Source organism: Schistocerca cancellata, chromosome 5, assembly GCF_023864275.1.
Source record: "Schistocerca cancellata isolate TAMUIC-IGC-003103 chromosome 5, iqSchCanc2.1, whole genome shotgun sequence".
NCBI lineage: Eukaryota > Metazoa > Arthropoda > Insecta > Orthoptera > Acrididae > Schistocerca > Schistocerca cancellata.
This window is the reverse complement of record NC_064630.1, coordinates 368,013,631-368,033,373: the sequence shown is the minus strand read 5'-3', so window position 1 is coordinate 368,033,373 and position 19,743 is coordinate 368,013,631. Positions and strand designations below refer to the sequence as shown.

Here is a 19,743-nt window from a genome sequence, read left to right as displayed (position 1 = left end):
AGACATCGTGAGAGAGCAGAATGGACCGCTCCGCAGACCTCGCGGATTTTGAACGTGGTCAGGTGATTGGGTGTCACTTGTGTCATACGTCTGTAGGCGAGATTTCCATACTCCTAAACATCCCTAGGTTCACTGTTTCCGATGTGATAGTGAAATGGAAACATGAAGGGACACGTACAGCACAAAAGCGTACAAGTGCTGACAATTGAAGAGGGTCATAATGTGTAATAGACAGACATCTATCCAGACCATCACACGGAAATTCCAAACTGCAACAAGAGCCACTGCAAGTATTATGACTATTAGGCGGAGGGTGAGAAAACTTGCATTTCATGGTCAACTGGCTGCTCATAAGCCACACATCATGCTGGTAAATGCCAAACGATGCCTTGCTTGGTGTAAGAAGTGTAAACATTGGATAATTGAACAGTAGAAAAACATTGTGTGGAGTGTAAAATCAAAGTACACAATGTGGTGATCCATTGGCAGGGTGTGGGTATGGCGAATTCCCGGTGAACGTCACCTGCCAGCCTGCACAGGCCTACATTGATGTTTTAAGTGCCTTCTTGCTTCCAACTGTTGAAGGGCAATTCGGGGATGGTGATTGCATCTTTCAACATGATTGAGCACGTGTTCATAAGGCACGGCCTGTGGCAGATTGGTTACATGACAATAACATCCCTTTAATGGACTGGCCTGTACGGAGTCCTAATCTGAATCCTGTAGAACACCTTTTGGATGTTTTGGAGCGCTGACCTCATGCCAGGCCTCACTGACCAACATTGATACCTCTCCTCAGTGCAGCACTCCACGAACAATGGGCTGCCATTCCCCAAGAAACCTTCCAGCACCTAATTGAATGTATGGCTGCGAGAGTGGAAGTTTTCGTCAAGGCCAATACCATATTGAATTCCAGCATTATCGATGGAGGGTGCCACAAACTTGTAAGTCATTTTCAGCAAGGTGTGTGGATACTTTTGATCACATAGTGTATCTGTAGAGACCATTTATCCTCTCAGAGCCTAATAGAAAAGCCCAAAGCATAATCTGGTTTGTTGATATGTTTAATGGACATTCATAATTTATAAACTAATTCATCAACAACATGTCCCTAAACCATTTCCAGGCAGCACAGATAATAATTTTACACAAGAAAGTAAACATCGTAAGTGTGAAGCTTAAGAGTAATTAAAACAGGAATGAGTGGAGGAACAAACAAAAACATTTCTTTACCTTTCATGATGAAAGTACACATTTGTGTTGGACATTCTGTGGGTGATAGGAAGTGTACCTGTTGATCTCATAGCATGTACCATAAACAATTCTTCAAAACTGGGATGCTTGTTATTTGCAAATCTTTCAAACAATTAGGTATTGCCTCTAATACACAAATAGTTAATCAGTGGCTTTAATGACTCACTCTAGCACATGTATATATTGTTGCTGAGAAATCTCTTCACATTACCATGATGATGCACTGAGTCAGAGTCCTGGAAAGTTATGTACTTAGTTTTTTTATGTTTTCTTAATAGCACGTTTTTTAAACTCCATGCACGTTTTTCTGTTTGAAAGATGTAATTTTGCATTTTTCTTAACTGTAAAGTGTAGGGTCAGGCGGTCTGTAGCACTGCTGTCGTTACTTCTGAACAGGTAGATAAAAGTTCATAAGGCATCAGCCTCCATTGGTAACACATTGGGAGGGCAGCAAGTTGCATATCTAGGCTAGGCATCTGTCTGTGCTACTATAGTAAATTCTTAAGTTAGTAATACTAAGATGGGTAGTATGTGTGCATGCTGTATGCAGATGCAGGAGGTGCTGGCCGCAGTTCACAAACAGCTGAATATGCTTTTGGCTATGGTCAGTCATGCTGCTGTCTAGAAGTGTAGTACTGGTGGAAACACTGGTATGTTGCACAGGGTCTCAGGTGTCACCCGTCTCACCAATCGGCTCTGCTGCTGAGGTGGTAACACATGCATATTGCTTGAAGCGAAGGGCCAATGTGGAGACTGGCCATGTGGTCTTGCCTGTTTTCCCTGTGAGTGAACAGGTGGTCTTCAGAAGGGTCTGAGTAGCACACAGGATCAGGAGTTTGCTAGCTATCAGGAACACCGATGCTAGGTGCATTATGGAGCCCTTTAGGGAAATAGAATTCATAGTCGGAATGAAAGCCAATGTGCACTCGATATGTCTGACATGGAGCCTCATCTGAGATCCGGTGGTGGCATTGCTTGTGGCTACTGAGTGTGCAGGTTGCGTTCATCTGCAAATTGTCGCTCACATTGGCCCTAATTATGCCTGTCGCTTGGATTCTGAAGCCATTCTCAGTTAATACAGGAGGCTGCCAGAGGTGATGAGCACTCCTGTCATTGCATGCAGGATGCAAGCAAAGCTCACAATTTATGGCAATGTTCTCAGAGTTAATTGGGGTCCTTTGGTTTGGAGCTGAGTGGAGGGTCTAAACCAAAGGCTTCATCAATTCTGTGACAGTCTTGGCTACAGCTTTATGGACCTGCATCAGTGTACAATGCCCCTTGATGGTCAGGACTGTACTACACAAAGGAAGCAGCTACTCACATAGCAGACTACTTGTGGAGTGCATATGGGGGTTCTGTTAGTTTAGGCAGTAGTTTGACGCAGTCTGATGAAAACTCGCCAGATGACATGCAGATAGTAAAATCAGACTGCATTCTGCATAGTAACACATTGACTGTCAAACTTTTATCTCTAGGTTGTCGAAGTATTCATAGCAAATTTCCCCAATTTGCTGCCCTCCAGGAAATTTCTCATGCTCAAATTATTCTTGGGACCCAGAGCTGGCTCTAACAGGAAGTAGAAATCTCTGAGATACTTAGCAGTTCAGGAAATGTATATAAAAAATACAGTTAGAGGCCATAGGAGGGGGCGTGTTGATTGCAGTTGACAAAAAAAGTATTGTCATTATTAAAGTCAAATTTCAAACAATGGAATATACAGCATGGGATAATGACAATATCATGGAAAGTATAAACTGCTACATACCATATAGTCGAGATGTTGGCTCACCGACAAGCACAACAAAATGACTGCTAAATAAGTGAGATTTTGCCCAAAAGACCTTCTTCTAAAGTTGACAACACAATAAAACACACACACACACACACATATATATATATATATATATATATATATATATATATATATATATATGAAGCATAACTCACACATATGACCACTGTCTCTGGTCAGTAACATTGGATTCAGCCTTGGCGGTCAGAGACAGTGGTCATGAGTGTGTAACTTGTGTTTGTGTGAATATGTGTGTGTGTGTGTGTGTGTGTTGTCTACTTTAAAAGGCCTTTTGACTGGAAGCTCAATTGTTTAGCAGTCTTTTTGTTGTGCCTGTCTGTCACTCAACATCTCCACTACATGGTGAGTAACATTCTATTCTTTTCATAATGAAGTCAAATTTCAGTGTGACAGTGAAGTTATTTGATCATGTATAACAGGTCTAGCTGAAATCAAGTTAATTGTTGGATTTTTTACCAGCCACCAAACTCTGCTGTGACAGTCTTAGAGTCATTCACAGATAGTCTACTCTCAGTAGTGAGGAAATACTCAGATCACAAAATATTAGTTAGAAGCAATAGAAGCAACTGTAACCTCTTGGGTATAGACTGGGATTTCTACTGATTCACTGCCAGGGGGAACAGACAGACAATCTTGTAAAGTACATTGGAACACATTTCCCCAAAACTGTCTTGAGTACGAGGGTCAATCCAAAAGAAATGCACACTATTTTTTTTAAACTCCATCTTTTATTCTATCTGTCTGAAAGTCTTACAGCATGTAGTTACATCATTTAGGAACAATATTTTCATTTATCCACATAATTTTCATCCCTCTCAATTGCCTTATGCCATCTTGGAACCAGCGCCTGTATACCTGCACGGTAAAATTCTGGACCAACCTGTTGGAGCCACTGTTTGGCAACGTGCACAAGGGAGTCATCATCTTCAAACATTGTTCCACGAAGAGAGCCTTTCAGTTTCCCAAAGAGACGATAGTCACATGGAGCCAGGTCACGACTGTAAGGCGGATGTTTCAGTGTTGTCCATCCGGGTTTTGTGATCGCTTCCATGGTTTTTTGATTGACATGTGGCCATGCATTGTCATGCAACAGTAAAAGATCCTGCTTTTGCTGATGTGGTCAAACATGACTCAGTCGAGCTTCAAGTTTCTTCAGTGTCATCACATGTTGTTGTTGTTCTGGTCTTCAGTCCCGAGACTGGTTTGATGCAGCTCTCCATGCTACTCTATCCTGTGCAAGATTCTTCATCTCCCAGTACCTACTGCAACCTACATCCTTCTGAATCTGCTTAGTGTATTCATCTCTTGGTCTCCCTCTACGATTTTTACCCTCCACGCTGCCCCCAATACTAAATTGGTGATCCCTTGATGCCTCAGAACATGTCCTACCAACTGATCCCTTCTTCTAGTCAAGTTGTGCCACAAACTCCTCTTCTCCCCAATCCTATTCAATACCTCCTCATTAGTTATGTGATCTACCCATCTAATACCTCCTCATTAGTTATGTGATCTACCCATCTAATCTTCAGCATTCTTCTGTAGCACCACATTTCGAAAGCTTCTATTCTCTTCTTGTCCAAACTATTTACCGTCCACGTTTCCCTTCCATACATGGCTACACTCCATACAAATACTTTCAGAAACAACTTCCTGACACTTAAATCTATACTCGATGTTAACAAATTCCTCTTCTTCAGAAATGCTTTCCTTGCCATTGCCAATCTACATTTTATATCTTCTCTACTTTGACCATCATCAGTTATTTTGCTCCCCAAATAGCAAAACTCCTTTACTACTTTAAGTGTCTCATTTCCTAATCTAATTCCCCTAGCATCACCAGACTTAATTTGACTACATTCCATTATCCTCATTTTGCTTTTGTTGATGTTCATCTTATACCCTCCTTTCAAGACACTATCCATTCCGTTCAACTGCTCTTCCAAGTCCTTTGCTGTCTCTGACAGAATTACAATGTCATCGGCGAACCTCAAAGTTTTTATTTGTTCTCCATGGATTTTAATACCTACTCCAAATTTTTCTTTTGTTTCCTTTACTGCTTGCTCAAGACTGCTTCCCTTTCATGTCCCTCGGCTCTTATAACTGCCATCTGGTTTCTGTACAAATTGTAAATAGCCTTTCGCTCCCTGTATTTTACTCCTGCCACCTTTGCCTGCTTCATTTATCGCATTGCATTGCATTGTCGTCACATATGCACATTGTCAAAAGCTTTCTCTAAGTCTACAAATGCTAGAAACATAGGTTTGCCTTTCCTTAATCTTTCTTCTAAGGTGAGTCGTAAGGTCAGTATTGCCTCACGTGTTCCAATATTTCTACAGAATCCAAACTGATCTTCCCTGAGGTCCACTTCTACCAGTTTTTCCATTCGTCTGTAAAGAATTCGTGTTAGTATTTTGCAGCTGTGATTTATTAAACTGATAGTTCGGTAATTTTCACATCTGTCAACACCTGCTTTCTTTGGGATTGGAATTATTATATTCTTCTAGAAGTCTGATGGTATTTCGCTGGTCTCATACATCTTGCTCACCAGATGGTAGAGTTTTGTCAGGACTGGCTCTCCCAAGGCGGTCAGCAGTTCTAATGGAATGTTGTCTACTCCTGGGGCCTTGTTTCAACTCAGGTCTTTCAGTGCTCTGTCAAACTCTTCGCGCAGTATCATATCTTCCATTTCATCTTCATCTACATCCTCTTCCATTTCCATAATACTGTCCTCAAGTACATCACCCTTGTATAGACCCTCTATATACTCCTTCCACCTTTCTGCTTTCCCTTCTTTGCTTAGAACTGGTTTTCCATCTGAGCTCTTGGTATTCATACAAGTGGTTCTCTTTTCTCCAAAGGTCTCTTTAATATTCCTGTAGGCAGTATCTATCTTACCCCTAGTGAGATAAGCCTCTACATCCTTACATTTGCCCTCTAGCCATCCCTGCTTAGCCGTTTTGCACTTCCTGTCAATCTCATTTCTGAGACGTTTGTACTCCTTTTTGCCTGCTTCATTTATTGCATTGCATTGCATTGTCATCACATATGCATCAGAATTTATGGTGGTTCCACTTGGCATGATGTCCACAAGCAAAAGTCCTTCAGAATCGAAAAACACCGTAGCCATAACTTTTCCAGCAGAAGGTTTGGTTTTGAATTTTTTTTCTTGGGTGACTCCGTCACTCACTGGAACAGATTAACTAAGTTTGAAAACAAGTGGGAAGGATGTATCTACACACTGTAAAACTTTCACACATGCAGAATGAAAACTGTATTTTTACAAAAATAGTGTGCATTTCCTTTGGAGTGACCCTCGTAGATTGTTCAGCATCCCACATGCAATGAAAATATTTTAGACCCTTTAGTATTAACAGGCCTGACTTTATCAACAGCATCACTATAGAGACAGGGATTAGTGACCATGATGTCATTATAGCAACTTTGTTTACTAAAGCCAATAAATCATTCCAGGCTAGGATAGTATTTTTGCTAGAATGAGTAGATAAGCAGTTGTTATCATCATACGTAGGTGCTAAATTCATATTATTTAGTTCCAGTGTAATGGATCTTGAGGAATTATGGACAAAGTTTAGACTGATTGTAAATCTTTCTCTGGAGAAGTGTGTGACAAGTAAATGAATTACAGATAGAAAGGACCCACTGTTGTTCAAAAATGAAATTCAGAAAATACCAGGCAAGCAAACACTGTTGCACTCTCAGTTCACATGAGAATGCGCAGATGACAACAGGCAACAGTTAATAGAAATCTTGTGTCTGTAAAAATATCAATGCGCAAAGCATACAACAGCTGCCACCATCATACCTTAGTAAAAGGTATTGCCAAGAAATCAAGTAAATTCTGGTCCTATGTAAAATCACTAAGTGGGTCTAAGGCTTCTATCCAATCAGTCATTGACCAGTCTGAAGTGGCAATAGAAGACAACAGCAAAATAAAAGCCAAAGTTTTACATTTCGCATTTAATAAATTATTCATACAGGAGAATCATACAAACAAACTATCATTTGACCATCACACAGGCTCTCATATAGAGAACATAGTAATAAGCATCCCTGCCATAGAGAAACAATTGAAAGAGTTGAAAGCAAATAAATTGCTGGGTCCAGATAGAATCCCAATTCAGTTTTACATAGAGTACTCAACAGTACTGGCCTCTTACTTAACTTGCATTTATCACAAATCTCTCACCCAGCACAATGATCCAAGTGATTGATTAAAAGTACAGATGACTCCTGTCTATAAAAAGGGTACAAGAATGGACCTGCAAAATTACAGACCAATATTCTTAACATCAGTTTGCTGGAAAATTCTTGAAACGCATGGTGGCTTGCAGAGTATGTACTTAGATGTAGAGATAGACACTGAGAAATCTTTTCCAATTACCACAATGTCTGGATATTTTTCTCTGTCCACAATGAATTTCCTTGAGATGGAAAAGCTTCTGTCCACGAATCAACATGGTTTTAGAATTCATTGCTTGTGCAAAACTCAGCTTGCACTCCTTTCACATGATATTCTGTAAACTATGTATGAAGGGCAACCCCAGCATAATCCATATTCCTATATTTCTGAAAAGCATTTGACACAGAGCCCCATCGCAGACAATTAATGAACAAGGAACAAGCATTTGGAATAGGTTCCCAGATATGTGAGTGGCTCAAAAACTTCTTAAATAACAGAACCCAGAGCACTGTCTTCCATGGGGAGCATTCATCAAAGACAAGACTATACTTAGGAGTGTCCTACTGAAGCGTAATACAACTGCTGTTATTTTCTGTATACATAAATGATATGGTGAACAGTGAGCAACAATCTGTGGCTGTTTGTTGGTGATGCTGTGGTGTATGGGAAGGTGTCATCATTGAGTTACTGTAGGAGGATACATGATGACTTTGACAAAGTTTCTAGTAGGTGTGATGAATGGCAGCTAGCACTAAATGTAAAAAAAAAAGTAAGTTAATGCAGATGAGTAGAAGAAACAAACCCATAATTTTCAGATACATCATTAGTAGTGTGCTGCTTGACACATTCACACTGATTAAACATCTAGGAGGATTGTTGCAAAGCAATATGAAACAGAATGAGCATGTACGGATTACAATAGGGAAGATCAAATGGTCAATGCCGATTTATTGAGAGAATTGTAGGAAAGTGTGCTTCATCTGTAAAGGAGACTGCACATAGGACACAACTGCGAACCATTCCTGAGTACTGCTCAAGTGTTTGGGATCTGCAAACGGTAGCATTAAAGGAAGACATCAAAGCAATTCAGAAGTGGGATAATAGATTTGTTACTGGTAGGTTCAAACAGCACACAAGTATTACGAAGACACTTCAAGAACTCAAATGGGAATCCCTGGAGGGAAAGCAACATTCTTTGTGAGGAACATCATTGAGAAAATTTAGAAAACTGACATTTAAAGCTGACAGCAGAACAATTGCACTGTCACTGACATACATTTTGCATAAGGACCATAGACATAAGATATGAGGAATTAAGGCTTGTATGGAGGCATAAAGCCAGTTTTCTCTCACTCTATTTATAAGTAGAACAGGAAAGGAAATTACTAGTAGCGGTACAGGCTACCCTCCACCACACACCACATGGTGGCTTGCCGAGTATGTACCTAAATGTAGAGGTAGACACTGAGAAATCTTGTCCAGTTACCATGATGTCTGGATATTTTTCCCTGTGCACTGATGCAGCTTTTCTACATTACACCCCAGTGTGTTGTCCATGAAAACATGTCACAACTAATGTGAAATCCAATTATTCGTCTATGACTGAAGATTCTATCCTTTCACACAAGTGTCTCCATATACAAACACAGCAATCATTTCTTGTTTTGCCCAGAGTCATGGCTTACGGACAAAGCACTGCATTTAAGAGAATGTAAAGTTGCTGAAGAAACTCTGGGAGATTTTTCTGACTTACGACAGCCAGTGCTTTTTGCCTTCAAAATCCACACCTTATGGTCTGTATTCATGAGCACACTGAGCTCCTACCACGAGAATATTCTATAGACCTCAAGTGGTTATTCCAGTATCAGAAAATTTTGGCCCTCTTAACAAAGCTGGTCTCATAATTTGGTGAAATTTGTGTCCTGTTCCACTCCTATAGGTAAATTCTTTTATCTTGGCGGTTTGCGCATGCCCGCCCAGACGCGGGAGATTGCTGCGTTGCCAATTGCACGCGCCAAGAGAAGCATTGCCATAGTATAATTCACAAACTTACGTTAAGGGGGGAGTGTGCAGTTTATGAAGTAAAGCCACCACGCCCGCATTAACCCTTTTGCTGCTATAGAGACGTGCTCCCCGCATTCCATGCTGTGCACGATTTCGTCATCACTACACTGCTCGCCTGTGCAGACACATGGTGTTTCGTTTGCTTTGACATACTTTATCATACGATTTCACAAAAACTATTTGGCCCAAAAAAATTGATTTTTACACATCTTCTTGACTGATACCTTCCTCCCATAAATGACTTAATTTTGTTTCGATGTTCAACGCAGTTAATGTGCAGCATTAGATGTAGTAAACCATTGCACGAAATTTTGGTGAGTTTGCAGAGGTAAAAGTCCATAGCATATACTTTCCGATTGGACAATTTTAGTTGCCACTAGAAATTTCAAAAAATTACATTCAAACGAATAAAATTCATGAAGTAAGACACTTCGATATTGTTTTTAAATAAAGAAAATTTTAAGCATCAAACAAGGTTTGAACTTAGAATCTTTCGCTTAGCAACCAAACGCTTTAAGCATTACGCTAACGCAGCTCGTCACCCAATATACCTTCCGGAGGACTTTATAATATGACGCAAAATACCGACAAACACTGTTGGTATGACTATGAATTACTCATGTTTCATCGAAGTACAATAGGTAATAAACAATTACCACTGTTCTTTATTGTGAAAAAGTGGTTAGTGAGAATGATACAAACACCTTTTCTTGCTATCACCTGAATTAGGAGGCTTATTGCTTGTTTGGTTTAATTAATTAATAGAATATGAAGCAATTGGTATAAAGAACGCTTTTTACAAACTTTCTATAAAAGAAAGTCTGCTATCAAGACATTGCTTTTGTTCAATTGCTTTATTTATGACTGAACGTTTCTAAAACTGAAAACACTCGTCCGTGCTCTGCACTGCAGTCGAGCTCTGGCAACGTCAGATGTGCAGAACGAACCTAAACTCGGCCACTGTCGTAAATGATGTGCACTTTAGTACATACATAAAAAAGCCACATCAATCAAGGCAGACTAGTGTTTCAACACCAGCAAAAGCAGGCACGTAATCTTAACAGCCATGAGTCACCAATACGTGTAGTTGTGAGTGACAAGGGCCACACGTTCAAAATCTCAGTGTAATTGTTTTGACCAGACTTGTTCATATTCAATCTCATTGTCTATTTTATCCTCAGTGAGGAAATTCATTGTGAGATTCTGAAACTAGAGGATCTCATGGCAAAAGTAGTCTTAACAGTCTCATCGTCATTCAAAGTATTCACACAATCAGGTATTCCCTGAAATCTCTGGAGTTCCAGTTATTTGATCAATATCACAGAACCACTCATGATCAATGCCATTATCATTTCATATGGCATTATTGTGCACTGCCAGTTGCAATAAAGTCCTCCACCTCAAATTATTCTTCAACGCTGAACAGATACAACTGTCACAGCCTACCAAAGTGTTTAGGTTGCTTATAGACAGGGGGAAGGATGTATTGCTTTCTCCAGCAGGATACAAGAGCGTAATGTTTAAATGAGGTCATGTGGCTATAATTTGTAATCATTGGATAGCTCTATCATATATAGTAATAGAGACAGTGTGATGATAGACAAAACCAGGAAAATCATACTTAGAATGCGTTTCTTATATTGTATATACAAATGCTGCCAATTCAATTCAAAATCGATACAGGCTCATTTGTATCTCTCAAAAATCTACAAATCTACAGGTGTTAGTGCTGCCAGCACATCACTGATTATTGAGCTATAAATTATCCTATTCCAATAACAGAGCAATTCAATATTGAACAAAAAACCACATAGTTACTCACAAAATTCTGATTTTGGTAATAAATCATACTATCTGTCAAAATATATTTGATCTACATGTTTATTTTGTATTTAGTTTCACAATCAAAGGTGGTGTTAACATAGTGTCTGACATAATCTGTTCCACACTTCATATGGCCTCTTTCACTTATGTGAGGTTTCGTCAATAATTAAGAAACCTGCCTATCATTGAAACAGGTTGTAATTCCTAAATTTTGGCACGACTGGACGAGTATGTCATATTAAATCTGTAGTCACGGTGGTGCAGGGACTGATGCACTAGACACACATTTAAGAGAGGCGGGTTCAAATCCATTGCTGAGCATCTGGCTTTTGGTTTTCCACAGTTTGCTTTAATTGATTAAGTCAGATGCCATATGGTTCCTTTCAAAATATCATAGCCAGTTTCCTTCACCATTCTCATCATATGTGAGCTGACATTTAACCAGCTGAAGAAGAAGTGCATTAGTTTTAACTATGTGACGGAATGGTTATGACTTTTACCATCTAAAGTGATGTCACTCTTCACTTCTACAGGGATTTTAAGTATGTTATGGGTGATCAAGCATTGAATTGTACACTGTTCCTCTTTGTGAGGAATAGTAGCTGAATTAAACAGCAAGAGGTGCTTCTGCATTTGGATGCAGTTATAGCTCAACTTGTCACCAAACTATTTCATGATTTTATGATAATGGGTGCCGACAGACATTAGGACTTAGCCAGTCTAAAAGTCCTTCTATTCACAAAACTTAAAGAAATGAGCCTCAAATGCAGCACCAAAAGCAAGCTTCTCCAAGAAAATGTTAAGTATTTTGGTCACATCAATAATGTGGTTTGAACCAAGCCTTTGCAACAACATTCTACTGCATAAAACAAACAACCCAAACTCAAGAATTTGAAGGAACTCCAATATTTGTTATCTTTTTTCTTTTGACCGGGTAATTATTACTTTAAATTTATAACCTGAACCAAAGACACTGCTTATCAATTTAACCAACTAAAAAAAGAAGGGCATTAGTTTTAACTACATGATGGAATGAGACATGGCTTTTATCATGTAAACTGTAGTCATCTCTATGCGTAGTGGCATACACTCAAAGTAAACAATTAATTCTCTCAACAGATGCCTTGGACTGTGTTGCAGGAGAGTTTTAGATTACTGAAATTCTAATGGGTCCCAGCAACTTATTTCTTTTTCTACTTCAATGCTAATATAAATACAAGCCATCATATCTTAAGCTGAGGTGACAACCTTAATCATCATTTATGTATGTCGTTTAAAAAAAAAATTAACTTCTAGCTTAATGGCATACGTTTCACTTGGACATGGATTAGAAACAACTTATTGCTCTTTATAGTCTGCACTGACGATTTTCAGAGAAAACTAAACACATCCAGTGTTTGACTTTTTTCCTTACCAATGACAATTATGATTTTTTTTTATGTTCGAGGAATCCTCCCTTAGTGTCAATAATGAACTGCTTGCCAAAATTGTTAGATCGGCCACATTACTATCAGAGAAGTACTTTGTCTTTGCAGAATAGAAAAAGAAAATGTTAATGTGGTATCAGTAAACTGTAGGAGCTTCCATGGTAAGATCCCAGAATTAACACCACTTATTGAAGATAATTATACCTCCAGGGCATTAGGAACAGAAATGACCACCTGTCAAAAGCTTGAGTTACCACCTTTTGCAGCTAGAATATGTAGAAAAAGAATCAGTGAGGTTCTGGAAGGTACTAACAGAAATGTGGATCTATGTCAATGTCAGTGCCATGGCCAGCTGTGTTAGGATTCTCGGCTGAGGATCCATGGCATGAACAGCTTGACTGAGGGGCTCCCACAGACTCTTGATTGGTTTTAAATCTGGAAAATTCGGTGGCCAGGGGAATATGGTAAATTCATTCTGGTGCTCTACAAATCATGTACACTGTGAGCTGTATGACACATTGCATTGTCCTGCTGGTAGATGCCATCATGCCAAGGAAAAACCAAATTGCATGTAGCAGTGGTTATGGTCCCCAAGAATAGATGCATACTTGTATTGATACAATGTGCCTTACACAATGACAAAATCACCCAGGGAATGCCACGAAAACATTTCCCAGACCATAGCACTCCCTCCTCTGGCCCGGATCCTTCCGACTGTTGCACAGCTGAACACGACAACGGACATCTGTCTGATGAAGCATAAAATGTGATTCATCTGAAAAGGCCACATGTCACCACTCAGTGGATGTCCAGTTGTAGTATTGGCGTGCAAAGTTCAGTCTTTGTTGCCGATGAATACAGAGCAATGTTCACTGAACGGTCATTGAGGAGACACTGCTGGTAGCCCCTTGGTTCATCTGGGCTGTCAGTTGCTCAACAGCTGCACATCTATTTGCCCCTACATTTCCCCACAGCCATTGTTCACCCCTGTCATCTATGGCCCATGGTGCACCACCAGTTTTGGATAGCCCCATTTTGCCATACATGGTATACTATAACCATAATAGCACGTGAACAGTCTAGAGACTTAGCCATATCAGAAATGCTTCCACACTAGGCCAAAAGCCATCGATCATGCCCTTTTGAACATCAGATAAAGCACTTCGTTTCCACTTTACAACAGTGTTTGCACTGTTTTCCACATCCCCCCAGACATCCTTTATATACCCTCCACTGCTGGTGCTGCCACCTGCCATCTTGTGAGTAGTTATTGTACGCTGATGTCAAACATAGGTAGTGGTCACATTAATGTGACTGGACTGTGTATATCAGAAGGATAGGTTAGGCGCCAATGATGGTGCTGTATTTATTGCTATAAAGAACTCAATAATAACTAGTGAGGTAATCACAGATTCCGAATGTGAAATAATTTGAGTAAAGCATCAAAGGGGGGTCAAACATAGTAATCAAATTCTATTATAGACCACCTGCCTCAGAAGCAATATTGGCACAGCACTTCAGAGAAAACTTGGGTAATATCATGAGTATGTATCCTGATCATGCTACAGTAATAAGGGGACACTTCAACTTGCCAGCTATAGAATAGGGGAATCATGTGATTACAGCTGTTGCCAGAGACAGGGGTACATGTGAGATTGCTCTGAATGTCTTGTGTAAAAATTACTTTGAGCTGATAGAGAACTGACACATAAGAGCAATGTCTTTTTGGGCTTCCTTGTAACTGACAGACCTGAACTTTTTTAATCAGTTAACATAGAGGGCATCAGTGATCATTATGTTGTGATATCGTCAACAGCTATGTGTGTTCCAAGGAAAGTTAAGAAATATAGAAAAAGTGACATGGAACAAATTGCAGAGTATCTGAGTAATCAATATATAATATTGAGCTCTGAGGACAAAGATGTGAAGCACAAATGGATAAAATTCATAAGCATTGTACAATACACCGTAGACTAATATCTGCCAAGCAAGATTGTGAGGGACTGGAAAGACTTGCTGGGATTCAATAGTCACATTAAAAAGTTATTATGAAAGCAAGGAGAGCTGCATAACAGATTTAAGTGAAGCCAAAGTCTAGCTGACAAGTAAAAGCTGAACAAGCCCAACCTGAACTTAAGTGGAGCAACGCAAGGAGCATTCAGTAAATTTGAAAATAAAATTTTGGCATCTGAGCTGACTAAAACTACCATCATGTCTAGGACTTATGTAAAATCAGTAGGTAAATCAAAATAATTGATTTCGTCACTGAGTGACCATACTGTCTCTAAAATGGAAGGTGACAGATGGAAGACCCAAGTACTGAATTCGGTCTTCAAAAATTGTTTCACTGTGGAAGATCATAAAACATTCATCTTTTCAGTCAGCACACAAATACAAAAATAGCAGATACTGAAATAGATGATTACAGAATAAAAAGTCAACTAAAATTGCTCATCAGTTGACTTCTGCTAAGGACAACACACACACACACGCCCAAGAGAGGACTCAAACCTTCGACAGGGTAGCCAGACAAACTGTGGCAGGGCACCTCAGACTGAGTGGCTACCCCACATTGCTATAACATTTGTTATTTTACATTCAGAGAACAACAGCTTGCAATGTGCTTTATGCTTAAGACATGTAATGTCTCTGATTGCTTTCTTCTGTAGAACTAATATGTTTTGAACATGGCTTGAGTTTCCCCAGAGAAGGGGAGTCCATATGACACAATACTTTGAAAAATGCAAAATAAGATGTTTTAACATAAGCTGCTGGTACAAATTTCATAAATAAATTACTCTGGATAATTTAACACTAATGTATTTTATGTGTTGCTCCCAGGACAGTTTGTCATCTAAGTGTACCCCTATGAGCTTTGTATGACAGGGGTCATTAAAAGGACTTTTGTCCTTTAGACTAAATATGTTTTGTGTTTAGCTCTTGTGCAGGAAAACCCATTTGATCTGAACCAATATGACACTTGGGCAAGTGTATTGTCAACAGAATCTTTTAACTTATTTAGATCATTGTTATAGTTTAGGAAGGAGGTGTCATCTGCAAATAGCACTGTATTGGACCTTATAAAGGAGGGTAGGTCGTTGATCATTACCAAAAACAAAAATGGTCCCAACACAGATCACTGCGGTACTCTCACCTTAGTTTGTTTCTCGGTAGGGCTACACTTTTCTGTGCCAATACACACAACTTGCCTACGGTTTTGGAGATAAGACTTTAGCAGTTTTAGGCCATCATCCCTGATGCCATAATAATGGAGTTTCTGTAGAAGTGTGTCATGTCCTACAGAGTCAAAGTCTTTACTCAGGTCACAGAAAGTGGCCTGAGCAAATCCCTTCTCCTGAAACACTTTAAGAACATATAATTTCAGAGTCTATTGCATCTACTGTTCATGATTTTTTTCTAAATCCATACTGTGCTACATTAAATATGCCAAGTTTTTCAAAATGAGCAGACAACTGATGGTAAATGATATATTCTATTATTTCGGCCACGACTGGAACTATTGATACTGGGCTGAAACTTGCAGGGTTGTCTTTGTCACCCTTTTTATACACAGGAACTACCCTAGATAATTTCAGCTCCTCTGGGACATATCCCTCTGATAAACATTTATTTACACATGAGTCAGTGGATAAACAATGGAATCAATGATTTTCTCCAGCAAATTGCAAGACATGTCATAAATATCAGCACTATCTGATGGCTTAAAGTTCCTTACTATTTTTAATACAGTATTGGTCATAACTTCATAGAAAGTGAGGATATTATTGTAGGGTGTCCTATGATAATTTTTTCTAAAAGTTTTGGTGGAATTGTATCAGGTTTTCTGATGCCATTGCTTACTTCCTCCACAGATTTAATAAAATAATTATTAAACTCTTGTGGAGTGATACTGATTTTGACCTTATATGATTCTTTGGTAACACTATATATGATATTCCAAGCAGATCTGCATTTATTGTTAGATGTCTCAATGTACTGGGCATTGTGCGACTTTTTTGCTTCAACAACTGCCTTTTTATAATTATTTCTCCATCTTACATACAAATATTTTGCATTTTCAGACTCAGTATTATTGTATATACCTAACAGCATCATTACATGATCTTTCATATCAGACAGTGTTTCTTTTTTGACACCTTCTTTTTACAACCTCTGTCTGTTTCTTTATATTTTCTAATGGGAATACTATCATTAAATATTTGCAGAAATGAGTTAAAGAAATATTCAAAATTTATCTTAGGTGACTCATTATTTGAGAGACAAGCATTACCTTCATTTCTCTGGCAGAACCAATCTCTATCTGCAAAAGTTTTCCTGAACTTGTCAATTTTTACATTGGTCACTGGCCTAGTGATCACCATTTTTGAACTGGCCATGTCACCACTAAGACTGACTGAACTGATACTGTTAGCATATATTAAGGACACTGATTTGTGGTCACAAAAGGGAAACATTGTTACATCACACAGAGCCTGGGCACATTTAAAATTAATAACTATATCGTCTAAGCAGGCTTGTTCCCTAGTAGGTTTGTAGTTAACACACTGTAGATTGAACTGTCATAATATGTTTTTTCAAATCGTTAACATTGCGCATATCAGTTGACATGTCAAAATCAGAATTATCATCACCATCTATTATTATGTCATAGTTCATCAATCTGTTCTCAGTCAGTGCACATAAAAGGATGCCCAAATTTTCTAAGAATACACTGCTAACACCTTTGGAAAATACTACTATTAGCTTCATACTACATATTCAGTTCTTCACATAAATAATTTAGATCTAAGTAACCAATGCTGCAATCGATTGATCTACCAACATAGATTGCTACACCATCTCTCTTGTGAACTCTTCGGCAGTAACTGTTCAATAAACTACAATTTTCGAACATACAAACCGGAATTTCATCTTCAGGGGCCCAATGTTCACTTAAACACAATAAGTCAAATTTCTTCTCTGATGAAAAGTCATTCAATGCCAATTCCTTATTTAAAAAATCAATTTTCAGGTCTATATTCTGCTCTCCCTCATTGTTTGGATGCTACTTATTTTTTGATTTCTTTGCTGGTTTATCCACTTTTTAATCCCCATCAAGTCATTTTAGTTTCCCATGTTTTTTATTAGTTTGCAAACGTCTGTAAACATCCTGTTTAATGTTAAAGACCTCAATCAACTTAAGTGCAGTCCATCCTTTCCTAGGCAGTTTTCATTATTTGGATCTATGAACACCACTCCAAATGTATCACACTGTTCTTTTATGGCACAGTTTATTTTGCAGACATATTTATCACTAACAGATTTTCTTTTTATTATATCACTGATTATGAGCTGGGAACCTGGATAGAGACTTGTACCTGAACAAATCAAGTTTCTTGCGTCATTGGTGATTTCTTCTTCCCTGCTAATTTTTATCGAATTTGCCCCAAAATGTATTAGCACACCACTATAATTATGCTTAACTTCATTTTCTGCAATATGTTGTTTTGAGTTTTCCATATTTTTTAGATGGTTGTTTAGCTGTCACATTCTAATTCCAGGTTGCACATCAACTTTGCATCCTGTAACAGGGACATTTTTCAGTAATGAATCACCTATCAATAGAAATTCACTTTCATTTCTTTGTATACTTGAGCTGCTGTCTTTCCGTTTAGTGTAGGCTACAGACTTCCATTTAAATTTATGTACTGAATTTTGGCTTAGTGAGGTTATCAGTAATTCACTGGTCACATCTGATATAATAGACCTAAAGTTTTGATTAGTACTGCTTATAATGCATGTGAGTTTTCATGGTATTTGAAGGTGTACCCCACTATAATGGACCATGTTATGGAAGCAGACCAGAGAACACTGAAATATATGCTACAACCACCCAGTGCGTACTATCATCACTAATTATTGGCACTGCTAGTGTCCTACCACTACCAGGGTATCTGCCCATCAAGGCACAATAGAATCTTGGAATGGATCCAGAACTTTTGACTGGGTCACATATAACCACATTGTCTCTCTGCACTGGAATCGCTGCAGGGTTGGCAGAATGCAATCCTACATGCAGACAGTTGAAGAGAAAAGGCTTATTGTGGCTGAAAAACAAGGCAAAGCTAACACATGTCCGAACATAAAAGTCCAAATTAACACCTGGTATCTACAACACAAATGGGAAATGACAGTGTTTATTTCTTGAGACTCTTAGGAATGTAAACTTGCTTCTGAAGTCACATTTAACTAATTCAATTTGGTGTGAGTAGAAGGAGTTGTGTGAAACTCAGCACTTGCAGTGTATCATTTTAATGACAGCAAAGAGAAAATCATGGGATTGAGATATTTCAGAGATGTCTCAGAAAATAAAATGGAATGTCATATTAGAAAAGGGGGGATGAATCACCGTTTGAAGTACCATGAAATATTTCAAGGCAGCCAGGCATTGAGTAGCAGGCATAAAGTCTGTAGGTTACTAATACACGTGTGACTAAAAATGACAGAGTGTTATTCATTTCCTGGGACTGTAAGATTTTTAATATGAATCTTGGAGGTAAGACTTTCCGAATGTGTTGCCATAACTATGGTATTACCTTTATGAAAATTATTTAACAACAACAAATTAAAACTTTACACAAAAGTCTGTTTTAGAAGTGCAACAAGTATTCAGACAATGTTTCCTTTTTAATAATTCCTATGCTAACTTCAATCAACTGTATCTGGAAGCTTAAAAAAGAAGTGTTCTGAATTGAGGACAAATCGATGTTGATAATTGGGAGAAAATGAATTACTACAACAGTATCAACATATACAGAAGTCTAAAAATCTGAAATTGTGACTTTTATTTACCAAAAACTGCCACAAAAACATGTGTACTATAAATTGTTTCACACTAAGTGTCGTCTTATACAGAAGTCTTGTGTTTTATGTGCAGGAACTATTTGGGAGTACAGGCACCTATCACCATTTCAGCCATAAATATACACGGTCCCACATGAATTCATGTTTATAAGATTTATTCACTTGATTAATCAGAATACAACTTGACAACCAAAGTAAACAGAGAACAGTCAAAGTGAGTAAACATAACAAGCAAACCTGGTCAGTCAGCAGAAGAATAATATATGTGATCTCAATTGCTGTCTGAATTCAGCACT

At 38.5% G+C, this 19,743-nt stretch overlaps 1 protein-coding gene across 3 annotated transcripts in view; it reads right to left on the bottom strand.

The window, feature by feature from the left end:
• LOC126188248 (uncharacterized) overlaps positions 1–19,743 on the bottom strand; it is a 455,739-nt gene that overhangs the window by 109,444 nt on the left and 326,552 nt on the right. The window lies entirely within an intron of this gene.